Genomic DNA, 20,161 nt, shown 5'->3' with positions numbered 1-20,161 from the left:
GAAGGACTGGTCTGTGCCCCTGCAAAACAAGGTTCTGACCTGGAACACTTGAAGGTTTCTTCTGGATTCACTGCTCGCCTCYTCGACCCCAGGCACTGTGCCCATATCCTTCTGCCAGCTCGTGACCATAGATATCTACAGTCATCATGTCCTTAAACTGATAAACCCTTTTCTGATTTTTATCTGCTAATGAGGGGCTGTGCTGCCGTAAGTGATGGTGCAGGTTCAATGGGACAGCCACATCCTGGTGGCTTGGGTTCACTCTCCCCTGCCATGCTGGGGGTTGCAGCAGATGTCCCACTAAGGACTTGGTCCTCCTGCAGTCACTGAGAGGTGAAGTCTGATGTTTATGAGGGTGCTGTGTTTCTGCTTTCCCCCATATTCTTAATTTTTTCCAAAGACAAGGTAAGTATCAGAGCACTTGTATAACGCACCCGTGGTGCAATTCACTCTACAGCCAACCAATAGCCAGCAGATACCACCATATTATTCGATGACAACCCAGGACTTTCTACCAATACATGTATTTAAGCGATGCTCGAGTGTTCCTGGGTGTTAGCCTTCTATTGTAGGTGAAAACTGCTCAAATGTTATCAGACTGGTTTTCTATTGTAGATCATGGTGATTGTGAACTGCCAAGGGATATTTTTTAATAAATCTTACAAGGGCGTTTCAAATAAATCCAGTCTTCCTGTTTTCCTTTTCAATTACATTGTCTTCTCCCAAAGTAACCCCATTTTGAAGTTTCTTATCTTTCTGTACCTAAGTTCATGGTGAAAAATGGAGTCTGCACAGAGGCTGGACATATTTAAAAACATTGGCTTCCTATGTTTGCTTCATTCATTGGGGCGGTTGAGGATGGGAAAAGCCCAAAGATTTTCAGCCCTGTAATCTCAGGGACGTATTTCGGAGCAGTTCCCGAAAGGCTGCCCTGTGTTTGCTGCCTGTGGCCACCGGTGCAACCTGGGCCGAGCTGGGCCGCGGAGGAGCTCCAGGACGGGTCTGGCGGCTCAAGGCCTTTTCTCCCTGCCTCCAGGCAGTGCGGGGATAACTCCGTGCTGCGGTCCGGGAAAGCACTGCAGTAGCCGTTGCTCCTGCTTCTTTTTGTTTCATGACAGCAAAGGCCAAGTTCACGCTGGATGAAGTATTAACTCGTCCCTTGGCTTTCGTAGCTTGGCGTGGAGGTCACAGGCTGCGCCTGCTGCCGGCCGGCTTGCTCGGGGTCGACTGTTTCTAATGAGCCAACATCAACTCTGGGGTAAGAGAGATGCAAATTCGTGCGGCTGGAACCTCCCGCAGCAGTGAGGAAAGCGAGGAGCAGGAGGTTTAGGAGCCCAGTTCCCTCGGAGCTGCGGCTGGTCGCTCTCGGCGTTGGGCTGCTCCTGAAGATCTTACGGTCTCTTTGCCCCGGGGACATCCAGCTCTCCGAGGGTGGGAGCGACTGGCCCTTGGCCCCCGGTCCTGCGGGGGGATTTGGAGGAGAGCAGCATGTGACCACCTCGAGGACTCGGCCCCTGGCAGGGCTCCCTGCGCCCAGGATTGGCTTTAATTTTTGCTGCACTTGAAAAGATTTTTCTCCGTCTCTGGGGTGAAATCTCCCTTCTTTGAAGAAGAATTCCCCCCCCCCTTGCGCTCTCCCGACTTTCATAACATTTCAGTCCAGCCCAAGGCCCTTAAGCAATTTGTATTCAATTAAGATTGCCACTTAATCACCAGTTAGTTGCATAATTCAGCGCAGCTTTGCCGCAGCACTTGGGGGAGCCGGGACCTGCCAAAGGATCCGCGAGGCTCGGGGGGCTTCGGCCGGCTTTTGTTCCCGCTTGTTAATCATTGTTTTGCTTTTGGTAACTACATTTTGTCGCTTTGCGGTGTCGAGCGGCAATCCTCGCTTCACAGCTTTGCCGAGTTTATGGGAATTTAAGAACTGGATGCAAATGAACTTCATTAACATGCTTAATTATCTTATAAACCTCACATCCATCTGTCCTGCATATGCTTTGTAGTCGAAGCTTTAAGACAAGCAACCGTGTTAAACTTGGCAAGGGGCGTCGGAGAGCAGGAGCCTTTGGCGGGAGCTGGGTTACCTATTTTTAATTTGCGGCGGTTTATCCCGGACAGCCGGGGGCGGCAGGGAGGTGCCGGCTGCCCCCGCACCGGCGCTTGCCCCCGGTCCTGGCAGGGCAGGAGATCCCCGTGTCCGGCCGAGGGGAGCCACCGAGCTGCCGCTGCCCTGACGGCGCGAACGGCGGCATCCAGGCCGRCCGAGGGGCGTGAGGAGGAGGAGGTGGCAGCCCGGCCTTCCTCGCCCACCACCACCGGGGCAGAGACTTTCTCTGCGTCCTTTTCTTACTTCCCGGCTGCGGCCGGCCCCGGCCCTGCTCTCCCAGCCAGCGTTGTGCGCTGCGACCTGCCCCGCGAGCTCCCAGGGCCATCGGGGCCCTGAACCTCCGCCAAAGGCAGCCCCAGCCTGGGCCGAGGAGGAGGAGGAGGGTGACCCCCTGCTGTGTTTAAACAGCAAAAAGGCCAGAGGGAGGAAAAACAGCAAAAAGCTGTAAAGACGCTCAGGGCAGGCCCCTGGGAGGGACCTGGCTTCGGGGCACCGCGCTGAAGGACCCGTCCCGAGCCGATGCATCCCCAAACAAGGGGGTTTTTAATGAGATACGATGCGGAGGACGCGGGCGTCACCACCGAGCTCCGAGGCCGCGCTCTGCTCAGGGTCCCTCATCCCTCGCACCCGGGAGGCGCCTGCCGTCTCCTGCCATCTTCCCGGGAGGGCAGGGGAAGCCTAAAGCCCTGAAAGCTGGGAGATTTGCACCATTTTTGGAATGAAGCTAGGCGTATTCTGCATGTGTTCAGAGACGCTGCCATGGCAATGCTTTGTGCCTGTAATTACAGCGAAAGGCGGTGCGAGGCCTTCGCGCTTGCTGCGGCAGCGGGTGCTTCGCCCCGAGGCGTCCTGGGGTCGGCCTCGGCAGCGCGGGGCCGCGCGCGGGGGCTCCGGCGGGGCCGCAGGGTGCTGCCTCCCCGCGGAGGCCAAGGCGAGCATGGAGGGCCCAGTGGCCTCGGTTCTGCTGGAGAGCCRCATTGCAGGGTGGCTTACGGGAACAGGACGTCGTCCTGAATGCTGGAATATCATCACAAGATAATTCACATTAACCCCTAATTCTGCCTGTTTCCAGCCCAAGATCTTGAACTTGCTGTTTTTCCCGGCCTGGAAGGGACCGAGGACTCGGCTCGTGGGGAGCCACGAACCCATCGGGGACGGATGTCGCGTGGTCGCAGCCGTAAGTCCGCGCGCCCGGAGCGGCCGACGAGTTGGGGGCCGGGAGCAGCGGCGCGGGGCCGAGCCCTGACGAGCTTGCTCCCTCCTTCTGCTCTCACCAACTGGCTTCGTGGCAAAGACACGTCACTCCCGCGGGGGCTCGGATAACACCCTGTCCCGGGAGCCCCTCTGCCTGCTCCCTCCTCGCATCCCACCGCCCAGGTCCGGCGCCAACGTCCCTATTGAATTACCGCCTTCCCCTCCGGGATTGACAGACGGACACTGAGTTTAAGAGAGAGGAGGCTGAAAAAGTTTCGTCAGCTGGAGCCCTAACAAGCGTCAAGCGCTAGCGAGGGACGGCGGCGCTGCCTAAGGTTGTGCTCAAAACCGGGATGCCAGGGAGCAGCGCTGCTCCGCAGCCGAGGGAGCGCTTTGCGCAGTGCAAGGAGCCGCCGGCGTCCAGCGCCCTCCCGCGCAGGGGGTCTGGGAGGCCGCGACTCATCCCCGCACCCCGAAACGGTTTCCAGCCGCAGGGGACCCCGGGTCTTGGCTGACGGCTGCGTCCGCGGGCTGCCGCTGGGCCAGGACGGGGGAGCCGGGGGCTGCGACGGGGCCGGTTCCCGCCGCGGTCTCGCCCCGTCCGTCCCCCGTGCGCCTCTGCCCGGTCCCCGGCCACGTCTGTCGCCATCGGCCCTCGTCCCGCGCACAGCTTTCCTCGCTGCGTGCATCTCCAGGTGCTGTTTAGAGYGGGCAGAAGGCAGCCGGTTGCTTTTACACCTGCTGCAGGCGGCCGCCGCCTAAAGACTTTCCCTCTCGCGGTATTCCCAGGAAAGCAGGGGACCCCAGCATCATGTGCCGCTGCGGAGAGCAGGAGCCCGGCGGCGCTTGCCCTCRTCCCGGCGGGCGGCCCAGGGCAGGGCGGCCGGGCACGCGGCGACCCTGGGGACAGGCCGGGGCCGGTGACGGTGTCCGGCCCGGCTTGTCCCGGCCTTTAYCTCCCCCTAGCGCCGCCCACCCGGCGCCTTTGCCGCGGCCGCTGCACGGTGGCGTCCAGCCGCGCAGTGCAGCCGTGCAGCCCCGCCGCTGGAAGGAGCGCGCTGCGGCGGGGCACCCAAAACCGCCCGGCGCGGAGGCTCGGCGCTCACGGGCACGCGGGGAGTGGTGGGACGGGAGCCGAAGCAGCACCTTGTGCTGATTTAACGCATTTCTGTTTGCTTTTAGGGGGTTCTCGCTGCTCTGTTGGCGGCTCGACCGGCCCCGCTTCGCTCCCCCGCTCCTGGGTGCCAAGCCGCGGCACGAAACGAGCCCCGGGGAGTTTCTCGGCGGGGAACCAGCCCAAAGAAGGCTTTTGCTGCACTCTTCTGGCATCGGAAACGTTTCTCAAGCAGACGATTCCTCGCGTGCAAGCCGTGCTTAGCGGAGTTGTGCGCCCGAAGGGTTAACGGCAACTAAACCCCGTTCCATTTTAGCAGCCGCGCGGACGCTGGCAGTCCCTGCGCCGGGGTATTTATAGCACAGTGAACTTTGAGCATGTCCAGCGAGCAGGCAAAACACGCGTTAGGGACGCGGAGCGGGTCCCGGCCGAGCTCAGCGCGGCCGGGGGTCTTGGCCCCGCTCTGCCCCTCGGCGGCTCTGCTCTTCCCCGGCCGACGCGCCAGTCCCAGCCCCTGCCCCTGCGCGCCCTGTCCCACGGCTGTGGGACACCAGGGCACCAGGGGCCCCGGCCGTGGGAACCCCCCGGTCGCACGCTCCTAAGCGAGCAGGTGGCCGAGGACCCACCCCCGGCGCGCGGTCTYGGACGTCCCGCGGGTCGGAGCGTAGGGATAACGCTGAGGCAGAAATCACTGCTGAGCTCTYGGAGGGGCGGCGCCAGGCATCCTGCACCTCCAAAGCCCGCTTCGCCCCTCGGGACACCCAGCTTCTCCCTCCTGCAGCCGTGGCATCAGACAGCGAGCCGCGTCCTTGCGAGCCAGCGTTCCCCGCTGCAGGGGCAGCTTGTGCTGTCAGCAGGACAGAGAGATTTTCCCTTTTCCATTACAAAGTACGAGCAACAGATCCCACCTTCTCCCGCTGTTCCAGGCCAAATCCCTTCCTGCCAGCCGACTCGCCAGCCAGTCCACCACGTCCTGGAGCAAAACGGAGAAACATCACATCTGGTTTCCAAACTCTGGAACTTGGCAGGGCAAGGGGGAAGCACAGGAGGCAGAGAACGGGAAGCCCTTGTATGTGCAAAGCCTTGAAAAAACTCGAAAAACAAGAAATCCCCGAGGTTTTGCAAATCTTTTGAATTACGGCAGACGTACCTGTGGAGCAATGGGCCCCACATTCAGCACAGCAGCCCTAACGGTCAGTTCGTCTGCGGCTACGTGGTTTGCAGCAGACTGGTGAAAGGCTGGAGCGACCACAGATGGCCGTGGCCGTGGGGTGCTCTTTGGACATGGGAAACCTCGCGCCACATGGCTGCTGCGTAGTGCTGCTGAGCCCAGCTCCCCACCAAAGCGTCCTCCTTCAGCCAGAGGTTGTCCTGTCGCTGGRGTCATCCGATGTCTGCAGCACAGTCCACAGCCATCAGGTGATCTGTGGGCATCCTGGTCCATGTGGACATTAGTGGTCTACACAGGACACTGGGCTTGTTAAGAGCAAGGCAGGGGAAGAGAAGTGTTTCAAAGAGAAGATGTCAAAGATGTCATCTGGAACACACTTGGATGGACGTTTCAAAATGGGCATTAATCTGAGCAAGAGGGCTGCTCAGGGGACACAAGCCTGGAAAGTCAGGTCTAGCAATGTCCCCTTGCTAGACCTGAGACAACAGAGACAGCGCATGGGCTGGGAGCCACCTGTAGGCACAAACCAGCTGAGCAGGAGCATTATGAGTCCAAAACAGCCTTCTTTCAAGGGAGGAGCTGCTTAAAGGGAGCAGTGTTGTTTCTGAGGGTTGGCTGAGCCGGTGATCGCTGTGCAGAGTGCCTGGGGACTACTAGATGCCTCCAGAAGACCCCAGCCATGCTGGTCAGTGTTTTTCCCGCAGGAACATTTCTGAGGCCAGGATTTGGGTTGGGGTGGTTTTTTTAGGAATTATAGAGAGAGCAAAATAGAAAGCACTTATCTGGCATGCCTCCATCCATGGTGGGCTTGTGCTTTGACTACTCCTGTGCAGTTCAGGTCCCCCAACACAAAAGAGATGTTTCTTTGTGTATTAGAGCTGGAAGAGGTAGAAATGGGCAACAGGGATGATTAAAGACGTTGAGTATCTTCTATACAAGGAACAACTAAACAGGCTGGGATTCTTCATCCACAGCAGGAGATGACTGAAGGAAAGAAGGCAGAGGACTGGAAAAGTTAAATGGGGAATGAGTCTTGTTTCTCCCAACACGAGAGCCCCAGGGCACCAAATGACCCTTCTTACAGCCTTGATTTTTGGCCACCCAGTGACTGCTGAGCATTAGCTCTCCTCACCCTCTGCGCTGCAGCTCAGCCCTGCGCACGTGGTCCCAACGAACGCAGCGGCAGGGTCCGCAGCGAGCCACCACCCACAGCACATGGTGGAAGCTCGATGAAGGTAGGTGCTGCACAAATTTACCCACATAGAGCATGGGTGGGGGATGCTGGTGGGTGTTTTCCCCCGTTCAGACAAATTTGGGTGGGTTTTCATGAGGACAACGGGCACCATTGATACAAAGATTATCTCCAACCCCATCTTCTGGGGCTAGGAGTAGAATTTACAGATGTGGTTACTGGAAATCTACCAAGGGCATATATATTTTTTTTTCCTCAAAGCAGCTGAAATGTTTTGGCTAAAATTTAATTTTTTTCTTGCGAGATTTCGCTGTGATGCTGGCCCCAGGAGATAACATTTCATCTGACGCAGTTAATGTTTGACAGTGTTATAAGCAAATGAAAACTGTGTCTTATAAAGGGAAGTGTCTGGAAATCTTCATAATGGAGCATTAGCCTCATTTATAATTACAGATATATACAGTTCTGTACAATTGCACATCTTGGCTAACTCTGAGTGCAATTGCCCCAAATTGTATCTTTTTCCTGAAAATGAAGGCAATTTATTTGGGGCAAAACTAATTTTATCCCCACAGGACAATAAATTTTGTTGCTGATAACCTCTAAGATGCCTCAAAGATGCTTTTAGGTCCTACCCCCACCCCAGGACCATCAGAAGGCCTTCGCCTCGGCAGGCAAAGGAGCAAGCACCGCCAGGTAAGGGAAGGAATGGGAGGAATGGTTTCAGCCTTAGAGATTTCTGCATAAAGTAGGGGATAAAAGCATGTCTTCAAAATAATTGAGCAAAGATACTGCTCATTACATAAAGTGGTTGGAAAAAATAGGCTCATTTACATTTTTATAGGAAATAAAAAGCATTTTGTGGGTGACGTAGTACCTTCCACTGAGAATGTCAGCGTGAGATAAGTGGGCTGTGAATGAAATGGTAAACATTTTCCCACGAGGACTGAATTTTTACCAGAGATCTTAGTCTGAGAAGAAAGAATTTTTAAAAGAAAATTTTTGCATGCTTTGATAGCACACCATACGTTTACTGCGAGAACGCTAATTCTCCCCTTTGCCTGCAAATTACGGCTGGTTCATCCCGGTTTGGTGGAGAGTGGCTAGCAAGAAAACTGGACTATCCGTGTTTCATAGACATAGCGTTTGGTTCTAATTCTGCAGGAGGAGAGTTTGATGTGCTTTTTAGGAAACGGACGGGTTTTTCAGGAGATGTCAGAGCACACTGGGGCTTAGCAATACTTTAATTTCATTCTCACTGAGTGGCCCGGGGGGGTTTTACCCTGGTTTCAGGATGGTGGCCCTCTGAGACTTGCTGTGGCACGCTTCAGATCCGCGGCTGTCTGGCATAAGAGTTCAGGTTGTTCAAAAGCGGCGATTAGCATAAATGAAAGAGTGGGTGAAATGTTCATTATATTGCCTACTGTCATGTTTGTGTACCAGATTTTGTTGCCATCTGTCACTCCTGTTTTCCTGTTGTTGCCAAAAGTTGTCATTCTGAATGGAGGGTGGAGACATGTTTTCAAAAGATAACACAAGATAATTTTAGGCACTTTAGGACTCATACGTTCTGTGCTGCGTTTGAACGCTTCCCATGGACATCAGCTTCGCGAGTCTTTGATGATTTCTGGGCAGTGATTCAGTTAAAGTAGTTTTTAAAGTCACTGGTTGCAGAGTCATGCAAGAGTCTCAGCATTAGAAAAGTATATTTCTAGCCCTTGCAATTGCAAAGAAAAGCTTGAAAATAAAATACATGTCTTCCCTATTGCTCAAAAAAATAGAGAATAAAGAAGGGGGGACAGAGTGACATCGCAGTTAGAAACCAGCCTCCTGACTAGAGATCTGACTGAAGGCAGTGACAGTTCTGCCATAATAGACTGCGCTGTCCCCCGACTATTTCCGGAGACATAAATGTCCCAGGGATGGGAAAATGGACAAATTCAACCTTGAAATAAGCTGCAGCTCCCTCGCGGTGAGAGTAACTACATACTGCGGCAATTCGCAAGGGGAGCGGTGCGCTCACCGGGGCTTGGAGCCTTTAAAGCAAAATTAGCTCRTTTTAAATGACATGTTTTAATTCGGCTTCTGAGAAGGGAGAACGGAGCGGCCTGCGAGCGGGGAGGTGGAGCCGCGAGGCCCCTCTGGACGTGGAGACTCGGTGCCTGAGACTCCCTTTGCTCAGCCTCGGTTCTCAAGGGCCACGGGGGCAGCGCGAGCCCTCGGTGGGCAACCCACCTCCAGGCTCAGTGATCTGCCTCTGGGGTGGGCGACCCACCTCCACGGCGCGTTACCCACCCCCAGGGTGGGCAATCAGCCTCTGGGGTGGGCGACCCACCTCCACGGTGGGTGACCCACCTGCAGGGCGGGCAGTCAGCTTCTGGGATGGGTGACCCATCCCCAGGGTGGGCAATCAGCCTCTGGGGTGGGCGACCCACCCCAGATATTTAGCCAGGATTTCTTGCCCCAGTGCTGTGAGCCAAACTGATCACCCAGGCTGCGACAGGAGTTCAGTTTTCTCTCAACTTGCAGCTGGAATAGCGGTGTGGAGGGTTTCTGCTTGCCTAAGGAGAGGTGGGGAAAGGGAGATAGGGCTGTCTTTGCTCTGGAAGAGGCAGGGAGAGTTTTGAGCGTCTCTGAAGTTTTTTTTTGGGGGGGGTGGAGAGCAGCGCTGTGTCTTGACAGGGACCATCCCCAGTCCAGAGAAGGAGCCCTGGGAGGCTGGGTTCTGGTTTCTGGTGTGTAAGGAGCTGTCTGAAAAACTGGACAATGAGCAACTGCTTTCCAGGATATGGAGGAGACAGGTAACATCTCAGGAGGGCAAACACAGAAAAAGGGCCTGAAGCAATAGGAGCTGGTCCGAATAATTTTGAATAATGTGATTTAAAAAATAGCTGTTAAATTATTTCAAACCAACCTAGCTTCCTTCTTGAGACGGCAGTGGAGCTGGGAGGAGCAGTAGGTGGGCCATACCCTGACTTTATAAGGGTCTTCAACACAGTCCTCCATCTCAGTGCTATAAAGAACGGAACAAATAGGCATCACGTTAAATCCACGTGAAACAAAAGTGCATAATGGTTTGAAAGGAACAGCTGGATATTTGGTTAATACTGGCTGTGGCAACAAGTGGAGATTTTAAGTTGGACCCTGAATCTCGGACCTAAATCAATTTTAATTAATAACTTATTAATTAGTTAGCTTGTAAATGAATAATTTGCTTGATGAAGTGGATAGGCCTGAGAAGGTCTGGCTGCTACTGTTCGTTGGAGCCACAGCAGTGGGCAGGCGCTGAAGCCCAAATGACCGGCGTGTCCTGAGGCTCTCCCATGGGGAGGCTCAGGAGACAGGAGTCACGCAGCCCTGTGCAGGGCCAGACGCGGCTCAGCCCCCGGCTCTAGCAGGCCCTCGCAGGGCAGACGGTGTCCCAGCTGATGAGGGCTGGGCCAGAGCATGGAGGCGCCTTTCCACCCGCAGAGAGAATTCAGGCCTGTGTCTCCATTGCAAGCCCAAAGGGGCCCAGACATCAGTGTCTGGGTTGTGCCACGGAGAACTCTGGACCAGCTGCTGAAGCCAAAAAAGGGTCTGTGAAGCATCATGTTGTGAGCAAGTGAAATCCACAACCCCTCTCCATGTCTCCCTCTTTGCTGGATGCTTCTGAGAAGCTTGCAAGCAACCCTGTGGTGGGTTGGCACCCTCAGTTGTAGCTGCCACGCCGCCTTGAACCTCCATATCTGGTACCCACCTGAGGCCCTCCTGCCACGCTGTGCTTCTTCCCTGCTGCTCCGCTCTCCTGCGACGGGCTGGGGGCACGGGACTGAACTTACTTTAATGACTGGTCTCATGCTAGCTATGGAACGTTTTGTGATATTTTAGGTTATAAACTCTTCCTAGCAGTCTTCAGCCATGCAAAATCTGGTATTTTACGAGGTCCTCAACTGCTTTTGTAATATGGATTTGAGATAACAGTTTTATACTGTTTTAACATTTTACTAATGTAAATTGGCTTTCCCAGCTTGAATTCTTCCGTGTTTGCTCTCTCCTAGAATGTGATTTTACAAAGCTCACGAGCAAATTCCACCTTAGCATTTCAGGATGCTGTGAGTATTACTGAAAGCCATTGTAACAACGTTCAATCTTTTATTTCACGAGTGTATTTCAGAGCTCCCAAATTCAAACCAGCCCAGTAAACTGCCCTAAATTTCAAGGCAAGTGACCAGGTGCCTTCTTGTAGAGGAGAGTGTGGAAGGCAGCTAAGAAGCCTTCAAATGAATGGGGAGAAGATGTGGGCTTGGGCCATGGTGGGTGGAGCTGACCTGATGGAGGGGCCAAAATGTTTGCTCACAGACTGATTTATTAGATGTGACTGTGGTGACTGGGTATGATGGAGCTGGGGGACAGAGCAGAAGTGCGGTTGTTTGTCAAGCACTGCTCCAGGATCACAGGGAAGAGAAGCTCCAGGCTGGGCAACCTGGAGCTGTTCTGGCCCCACTGCCCTGCTAATGCAAGACTGGGGGAAGTTTTAATGGCTAACATGGGATAAGTGGAAAAACAGGAAAAAGGGAGATTATTTTATTAATCCCTAATCTTCTGTTGGTTTCAGAAAGCAGAAATACAGGTGATCTAGGATGATCTGAGACGTAAACATAGAGTGCTTACAGCGTGGCCCTGCACACTGGACAGCCAACCTGCTGAACTCCGTGTTGGAGGAAGTAATCAGCATGCATAAGGTGGACTGGTTCGGAGGAAAAGCTAATCCTGTTATAATTAGAGACAATGTTGTAACAGCAAAATTGTAGAGGCACAAATCAGAGGGCAAGATGCCACAAAGACCTACAGTGTGTAAATTCCTGCAAGAATGGGATATGAGTAATATGCATAACAAAAATAGTACAGCCTCCTGCTTCAAGGAATGCAGCAATAATCTGAGAAAGCTGGTGAAGATTTCTCTCCCGGTTCAGCGGACAAGGTGTTTGGCCGTGAGGAATTTCAAACGTGCAGAGTATTGTGTCCAATCAAGGACACAAAATCCAAACAAATTAAAATGCATCTAGACTAATGTGCAGTGATGAGCATGTATGTTAAAAGTGCTTCCTGACCTTTACAGGGGTTGTTTTATACCCTGGAGCATGACATTTTATTACTCTTGTCTTATGCATAATTTATCATACAAAAATATTATTTTGGCTATAAAATTATTTGACTTCTTTTTAAGCCCAGCGATAGTATTTAACTTTCTGATCCTTTTTCAAACTAATTTCCACAGGCAAATTACATGCTGTGCCAAGAATTTCCTTTGGCTTTAAATTTTCCTGCCATTAATGTCATAGCGTGGGACATCACAGCTGAGAGGATGATCATTTTTTGATAACCTTGAAATCAACAGAGTAGAGCACCTCAGCAGAGTTGCTCTCACACAGGTTTTTTAGTGGAAATTATCCCAGTTTTTCCTGTACCAGTTATCACCACCACAACAGTCAGCTTTGCTGCCCTGCTCTGATCCCCTTAACCTAAGCTAGGAGCAATAATGMCAACAATTATTTCTATTTTTGCCTGAGCCCATTATTTGGGTACTGTGCAAATACATGGTGAAACGTGATTTCTGCTCAAAAAGTTTTACAGCTAAAGCCCTGAGTCTGTGTTTGGGAGAAATTCTGGACTAAATCAACAGAAAGGGTTTGGGTTTGGCTCTGCCACACTCAACACTAAACACCAAGGAGATTCCAGGCATGATTTAGGCAGCCAAATTTCTAGTCAAAAGGAGGGAGGTGAGACACATTCAAGTGGGATGCACCAGACCTTATCAAGGAAGTTCACCTAAGAGAACCGCAGAGGTAAAGGAATAGTGGGTTGCTTGAATTGGTTGTTGTCATATCAAAAAAATTAATGAATACAGTTTGAATCAAACTGAAATGAAAAATTCATTGAGGGGAGGGTTGGTGAAATGATATGTTTTGGGTTATTTGTCCTTTCTTACTCTTTTTATTTCCCCTGTTTTGGAGCTAAAGACTATTTGCAAAACATTGCTCATGCAGCACAAAGATAAAATGTTTTCTTTATCAATTAATGGATCAGAAGGTTTCAGTGCTTTCAAAATTCCAAAAGCTGAAACCTCCGGGGTTTTGTGAATACGTATTGAATACCTGAATATGCAAAAGAGTTGTCCACCTGTAGAAAATTGCAATTTTCAGTGAACATGTTATTGGCTGAGAAAAAAAAAAAATCTAACTTTTCCAGACTCCTGAAAATGCTGAGAGGGAGAGCGGAGTTCAGTTTCATTTCTCCTGGGAAACCCAGTACTTTACTCTGGACCGGATGGAGGTGTTTCCTCTGCTCAAGATCCACCACTGCAATGCTCTCCTGATGTCCAGCCCTGCACCACAGCCTGCCTGGTTTGGTCCTGTGTCTCCTGAATCACAGAGACCTGGGCCCCCAAAAGGCCACCGTGTCCATCCACCTGCCCCAGGGCTGGGCCTGGACCTTGATCTTTCCTGATGGCTGCTTGGCCAACGTGGTGATGGGGCGTGGACACTCACTGCTTGGCTCGGTGGGTGCCCTTCACACACTGTTGGGCGGGCCGCGAGAACAGCTTTCCCACCTCAGACCAGACTGCACCGAGCTCCTGTGACCTCTCTCCTGTGGAAGTTGTTCATTTTTGTCTAAAATAGGGAAATAGCCCGTGCACTAGAGGAAGAGCGAGACTGGTTGAATAAACAGGCGGTTAATGTATTCACCTCGTCGACCCAGCTCAATGGGCTCCCTGCCCTGATGAATATTGAAGAATCTTATACAAATTGGAACTGGTTCAGCAGGACACTTTTTCCAGAAACCCAGCCCAGCAAGGCTTCCTGATCGCCTCTGTGGTGGGAGAGCGCAGCCTGTGGCTTTGCTTGAAGGCCAAGGGGGATGAGACCCCCATTCCTCTTCAGGGCACGCGGTGGGAGGTGCAGGCTGGGGACCTCCCTGGGAAGGGCAGTTGTGGGGGGACCCACAGGCCTGCAGGGTGGAGAGAGAGTCACCTGCAAAGTTGCTGGGCTTTGGGTGCTGTGGAGGTCTCATGTGCCATAAGCTAGAGGCTTTTGAATGTGTCCAGCCACGCTACGGTCACCAGGCATTTCCGTCACTGGACATGTAGGCCACATGGAGCAAACAGAAATCAGATGAGGTAACTGGAACTGAAGAGCAAAGACATTAGAAACAACACCAGAGCTGTGACACTCTAGAAGTGCAAGAGGGAAGGGGAAGGGAGCAAAGCAGAGTTTGGCTCTGTGTCTGCACATGGTGGTGCCTGAACAAGGACAGGACAGCCTCATTTATGGCAGCTACCTCTGAAGCACTGGATGGGCTCAGTCATTCTCAGAGACCCCACGCAGAGCTACTCTTAGACCCTAACACAGAAGATGAAGGACCTGCAAGCCACCTAAAAATATTTCACAAAAGTGGCATGAACAGAAGAGCTTGGGGTTTCTTGAAGGATGACTCTGGGGGGTCCAACAGATTATCTGATAAGAGATAAAGTTTGTGATAAGGTTTGTGGACTTGAATCCAGAGCCAAAAGCTTATGGATTACTGTGCAAGCCAGGATTAACCCTTGGCAAGGCCAACAGAGTTTTCCAGGAATGGAAGTCACTGGCTCAGAATGCAGCTCCTGGAGATAACCAAGATGATAACCTCTTGCACTGAAGCCATGGTCAACACCAAGAGTTCCTCCGAAGAAGAGAGCTGAGGTAGAGGGACAGGCAGAGCTCAGTGAAGCAAGAACAACAGCAGACCCTACTATTGTGGCTACCTCCGTCAGCCTGAACAATGCCCAAGGCATGGAAAACACGCAGTCAGTGTACCCATGGCCTGGTTTTGCAAAGATTTAGCAGAATTTTGTGCACTGGTGACCAGCAGGATGATGGTGAGACTATAAGCTCAGGCAGAGTTTTCATGGGAACATCAGATGTCACTGCAGCAGAAAATAAGGACTGCCAGCTAGAATGCAGGGAGGGCATTTCCAAATGTCATCCTAGGCACTTATGTGGAAGTCCCTGCATTGCTGTGAACTCTGCTACTGATAAAAGAAAAGCTATGTGGAGAGCAAGAAAAACAGCTGAACTATCAGATTTACAATAATCAATTTATTTCCACAAAAGAAATGTGCAAACTAAGTAGATTAATAAGAGTTTGGGTTGCATCATGGAAAGGAGCAATGCTTCATGTCTTAAAATGTGCTGAGCCCTTGATCTCTTCTCCATGGTGCCCTCATGGAAAGGGTAGAGAACAAAAATGGGTGAGGAGGAATCTGAAGACATCTTCCAAGGGACAGGGGAACACCCAATCCCCCACCTTGGGATAGAGGTTCAAAGAGATGTTAATACATCATTGCTCTGAGTTTCATGGAGTGAACAGAAGGAAAAAATGGACTGAGGTACCAGCTAGCCATAGTGAGAAGGATGAGGTCTTTCACTGAGATACAGATTCAAGCATGAGCTGAATTCCGTAGTGAACTTAGCCCGAGCTGTGCTAGCCACCAGAGCTCAGAGCATTAATTTAGACTGCCGTTGATTTAGGATTAAGCTAACATGCCAGACTGTGACCTGCAACACCTGAAGAGTTTGCAAATACTTCCTCCTCCTGACTGGGTAATGAGGAGGGCTAAATTTCAGACAAAGGGACATGGCAGAGAGCCGGGAGTTGGAAACCCCATAAATCTTCCCGGCGTGAATGGCCAGAGAATATCTAGGGGCACCTGGAGTTTCCATGTGCTCAGAGAAGGGAACTTTCACCATAATCTGCAGGCAGAAAAAAGTTTCATGTCTTTATTTTGGCCCATGTTGGCTGAAACCACCCATAAACCACTAATTGCAACTGCAAAGAGGGAGCTGGCAGACATGGGACTTGCTGAGATTACACCAATTACTATTTCATGGATAGAAATATGATTTTCAAACTGACTGTGAAGCTGGGTGAGAACTGGTGGCAGATGGACAAAACTTTAGTGTAGCCAAGCCCAGAGATGGACATTTTTTGTCCCAGTTTGATTTAAAAGAAAAGCAAATGAACTGTTGTCTCTCAGATAAAATGCAAATTCTGATTTCTAGAGCAATGACTCTGGATGAGAACTTAAAGACAGATTTATACAGATTTTACTAGCAGTTTGTCAGGCATGGCAAAAGTACAGGCCAGCTCCAGCAAAAGGGCTTCACATTTGAGGCATAAGAAAAACGGACCTCTTGGAGTGATGGATTTGATTATATTGACAACAGAGGACTACGTGTTTTACCTGAACTGTTATTCTCACTTCTGTGAGATAGCCTGACTTGTTAAATGGATGATTCCTGTGCATCAGAATTACACTTGTAGAGAGATTGGTCATGACAAACAGCAGGCAAGGGTTTAGCAGTTCACAGAAATGTCCACGTTTGCATATGTAGCATCCAGTCCCCACTAGACCCTATTCAACATGTAGGTAGGAAATATCCTTAAAATAATACTTACTGAAAAGGAAGGCAGAATCAGGCTCATACTTGACAGCATTAAATTACAAGGATGGCAACTACAAAACACAGCCAGGCACCTGCAGATATTTTGTTCTGCAGAAAATCGAGCAGTAGACTGCTTGGGATATTAGGCGCTGTAGCCCAAGGAACTAAGGATTTGCAGAAGTGCACAGACCCAAAGCTAAACACAGAACAGCAGCATGATTGCGGTCCCGGGGGTTACTACCACTTCCTGAACACAAAAAGGATTCACACATACATTGAAAATCAGAAGCCAGAAACAACAGTTATGTCACATAAAGTTGCTCCACAATCCCATGAGTGCAGGGTGTGTCTAACCAGACATACTTGGAAGAAGAATAGGCAGCACCTTCTCCAGCAACCAGGAGGAAAGAAGATAACAGACACCAGGCTTGTCTTTTTGCCTGGGACAGCTTGATTTGGCAGCAAAAAGATCAGGTTAGGCAACCAAACATGGGGACATAATGTTGCCAGGAGAAATGGGCTCTTATTCCCAGTGAAAACTGTTCTGCTGATGCCATGGTGATCTACAAGTTACAGTGTGAAGCTCCTCAGAAGTTATTCAAAGATTGTTAATTGTTTGGCTGTGAGGATCTGAGGTCGCATGCTACAGAAATGATACTTCCATGCCTTGGCTGGGGAAGGAAGATAGGATCTTGGGAGCTGTATCTTTAAGAAGCTCAATTTTGGAGACAGGAAGTCTGGAAATGGGCTGCAGCAGTGCAGGTTTTATTATGCAGTTTCTCTTGGAACTAGTCCTTGAATAAAGGGGTTATCCATTAAGCACCCGTGTTCACAGGGACTCCTGAGCACCACAGACAGAGTCCTCAGAAATCCATGCAAGTGCTTAAACTGTCAGCTGCGGGGAGAGAGGGAGTTGTGCTTTTACGCACAAGGTATGGTGGGGGCCAGAACTGCAAATCCTGTGCACAACTTTGCAGGACTGGGGTTCATTTGCTTGCTGTGTAATATCTTCCAGACAGTTTTCTTTCTTCTCACAAAATCATCCTATTCCATTTGTAACTCACTGTGCTTAGCATTATGGTGAGGACATCTGAATCTGATACACTGATACAAATAAAGGGCTATGGTACCCTGAGCACTGCAATACTATTAAACCTTTTGGGCAAGTAGTCAGTAGCCCTGTTTCCAGGGGCAGTGGTAAGGGTCAAGGTCTTCCCCCGACTCCTGCCAATACCTCCATGCTGTTCTGATCCCATGGCGGGGGGATGACTAGGGCCATCCTAAGGAGACATCATGACACRGAGAAGCTGCAAGACACAGTAGCATTAGGATCTCCTCCTCTTCCCCTGCTACCCTGGTGTGTAGGGTTTCTTCCCTCCAAACCACCTCCTTCCTCTCCCACTCTGTTCCCGGGACTCACAGCCCCCCTCTGATTTTACCTATGTAGCAAGTCTCATTTGGCCTGGCACTTTGCTGTAAAGATAGAGGAGCTCTTCCAGCTAGTGGGAGAGGAAGTGTGGCCTACATCCATCTGCTCTCCATTCCCATTCCCAACACTGAGCACGCAGCATTGCCCTGGCAGTGCAGAGGCACACCAAGGCCATGCTGGGCCAGGCAGACTGGTACATAAGCTACTGCGACAGGTTTGGTGGTGGTATCATGGCCCTCTTGCTTGCTAGTTGTGTGATCAGAACGGCAATACTGGTGTGACATCAGCATATGGTCTATCACCATGTGGCATAAACACCTTCCTGGAGCTAAGTGGTAGCTGTGGGACTACTCAGGTTCTGTTCCTGGCAGGAAATCCCCATCCTGACTCTATGCCAGGGCTGTAGCATCATTGCAGCAGCACAGAAGGGGGTCATAAGGGAAGCGAAAGGCTATGGGCATCTCCTGATGTCAGCCGCGCCAGCAGGTTCTTTGTTTTCAAGACCATAAGTGATGTAATGGGCAAGGTAAGAGCATAAAATTATCCAAGCTGCAGTTCAAAATGCGCTGACTGAACTTCTTGAAAAACGCAAGTAGCAGTTAGCAAAGGGCCCTGCTGTCCTCCGTTGTGGCTGACAGACAAGCTGACCTGATTTCTGTTCCCCCACCTGCAATAGAAACACATCTTCTCTCAACCTAAACTGGGGCAAATGCCTTATATTACAATGAAAAGCTGTTGCAGATCCTCACTTTTGTGTTTTAGATGCCCTACCCATCTAAGAGAAACAGTGCCCCTCTATCATTGCATTGCCCTCATTTTAAAAATATGATGGGCAGATACACATTTTTCTACTCCTAGTCTTGAAACATCTCAAGTACTAGATGACACCTGAAGCCAAGGGGTTCATGGCCTGTCACACTAATGCAGAGAAGCTCACAAACATCTGTATCAATGGTGTTTAAGCAGCTACAGCCTCACCTAACCGATATGGGCTTCCCACCTAAATGACCAGATACCTCCAGCTGCAGGTTCCTGTTCAGAATCTGGACTCATGTCTGGAGCCGTTGTAAGACACCAAAGCCCTGCCTCACACTGAACTACCCTAAAACATACAAGAACTCTCTGCTTTCCTAGGAAATGTCTGAATGGCTGACACAACCAGAGAGCACTTGCACTTGTGTAAGAAACGAGTAATACGCTGATAGAAACAGAGGCCTGTAAGAGACCTCCTGCATGATTACAGCCAGGCCCCTGCAAGGACAGGCACCATGTAAATAAATAGAGAATTTGCAAGTAAATGTAATGAAATGCATGTAAATGTAGAAGTAAATGTAATGAATACAAGGTAGCAGAAACAAAAGACAGACTTTTTTTTTGCGAAAGAAGGCATCGTTATAGATCTCCTTCAAAAAAATAAAAGATTGCTGTTGAATCCATCTCAGTTTATGGGTTTCATCCACACACTGCAGGATTGTCTCAGCCCCTTTCTCCAGTCTGTCCTCCAGTTATGACTGGTCTTAAGGGATATGTCGACATATAGCAATAAGTGACGAAAACAGCCCTGAGCAACTAGTTTGGGTATGAGATGCTTTGCTGCTACGGCACGTCGCCTGGGCTTATACGACCTGCTTCTCAAGTTAAGAACCAGTATGGAAATGCACTGAAATATATGAACTCCAGCCTTATAAACCTGTTTTGGCCGGGGAAGTTTGTCTAGACAGAGCGGAGGCACGGTTGGAAGCAAGCGGTCAGAGCAGGTGCCCGGCGCCCCGAGCCCACCCGGGCCAGGTTAGGTTTGGCCCTGGTGCCTGAGCTGAGCTAACTCCGACCGGGTCAGGCCACGGGCGTCTCCGTGGGACGGCGCATGGCTGGCGCGCAGCCTCTGCCCTCGCGTACAGCTGCGGTGACGGACACCCTCACGAGAAGCGCGGGGCCTAAGGGCAGGCGAGGGGCAGAGGCGTCGGGAGCAGGGCAGGGCTGAGCCGCGGGCGCGCGGAAGCCCTTTGGACAGGCTGCGACACCCTCTCGGAGGTGGCGCGCAGCTCTGGGCACTCGGGGCGAGCCGGGCACGCGTTTCGGCGGGGCGCGCGCCCCCGAGCCACGCGGGCGGCAGGCTGAGGGGCGGCAGGCGCAGGCAGGGCCACGGGGAGACCGCGGGGGCCGCGCGACGGGAGGCGGCGGAGGGCAAGGGCGTTTGGGTGCCGGGAGAGCCAGTGCGGGGGGCGGCGGGCAGACAGGTACAGGGGGCACCAGCACCGCGCCCCGGCATCGCCTGAAGGCCCCTCACGTCCCCGTCGCCGCCCGAACCAGCGCTCGCCGCCCGGGCAAGAGGGCAAGGGCCGGCGTGGCGCCGCGGCCGGGGGCACTGAGGGGGGACACGGCCGAGGGGCGGCTGCGGGGCGCTGAGAGGCGACAGCGAGGGCGGCAAGTGCGGGGGGCGGGGGAGGGAGGGGGCCCCGCCGGGCCTCGCGCGGGCCACTCCCCCCCCCC

The 20,161-nt window shown here is 51.9% G+C and overlaps 1 long non-coding RNA gene across 4 annotated transcripts; it reads left to right on the top strand.

Annotated features, from left to right (window-relative positions):
- Positions 1–3,223: 3,223 nt before the first annotated feature.
- Positions 3,224–19,050, top strand: LOC112965869. 4 transcript variants are annotated; one of them, XR_003253414.1, is made up of 6 exons: positions 3,224–3,284; positions 4,484–6,821; positions 7,354–7,474; positions 10,819–10,872; positions 11,376–12,606; positions 13,010–19,050. It is a non-coding gene; the product is annotated as an uncharacterized LOC112965869 (long non-coding RNA). The 4 variants fall into 4 exon arrangements; XR_003253416.1 differs by lacking the exon at positions 3,224–3,284 and having other exon boundaries at positions 4,379–4,765; positions 6,561–6,821; XR_003253415.1 differs by lacking the exon at positions 3,224–3,284 and having other exon boundaries at positions 4,379–6,271; positions 6,561–6,821.
- The last annotated feature ends 1,111 nt before the right edge of the window (positions 19,051–20,161 follow it).

This window comes from Apteryx rowi, unplaced genomic scaffold, assembly GCF_003343035.1.
Source record: "Apteryx rowi isolate R43461 unplaced genomic scaffold, aptRow1 scaffold_225, whole genome shotgun sequence".
In the NCBI taxonomy this organism is placed as follows: Eukaryota; Metazoa; Chordata; class Aves; order Apterygiformes; family Apterygidae; genus Apteryx; species Apteryx rowi.
This window is presented reverse-complemented; position numbering and strand designations above follow the sequence as displayed.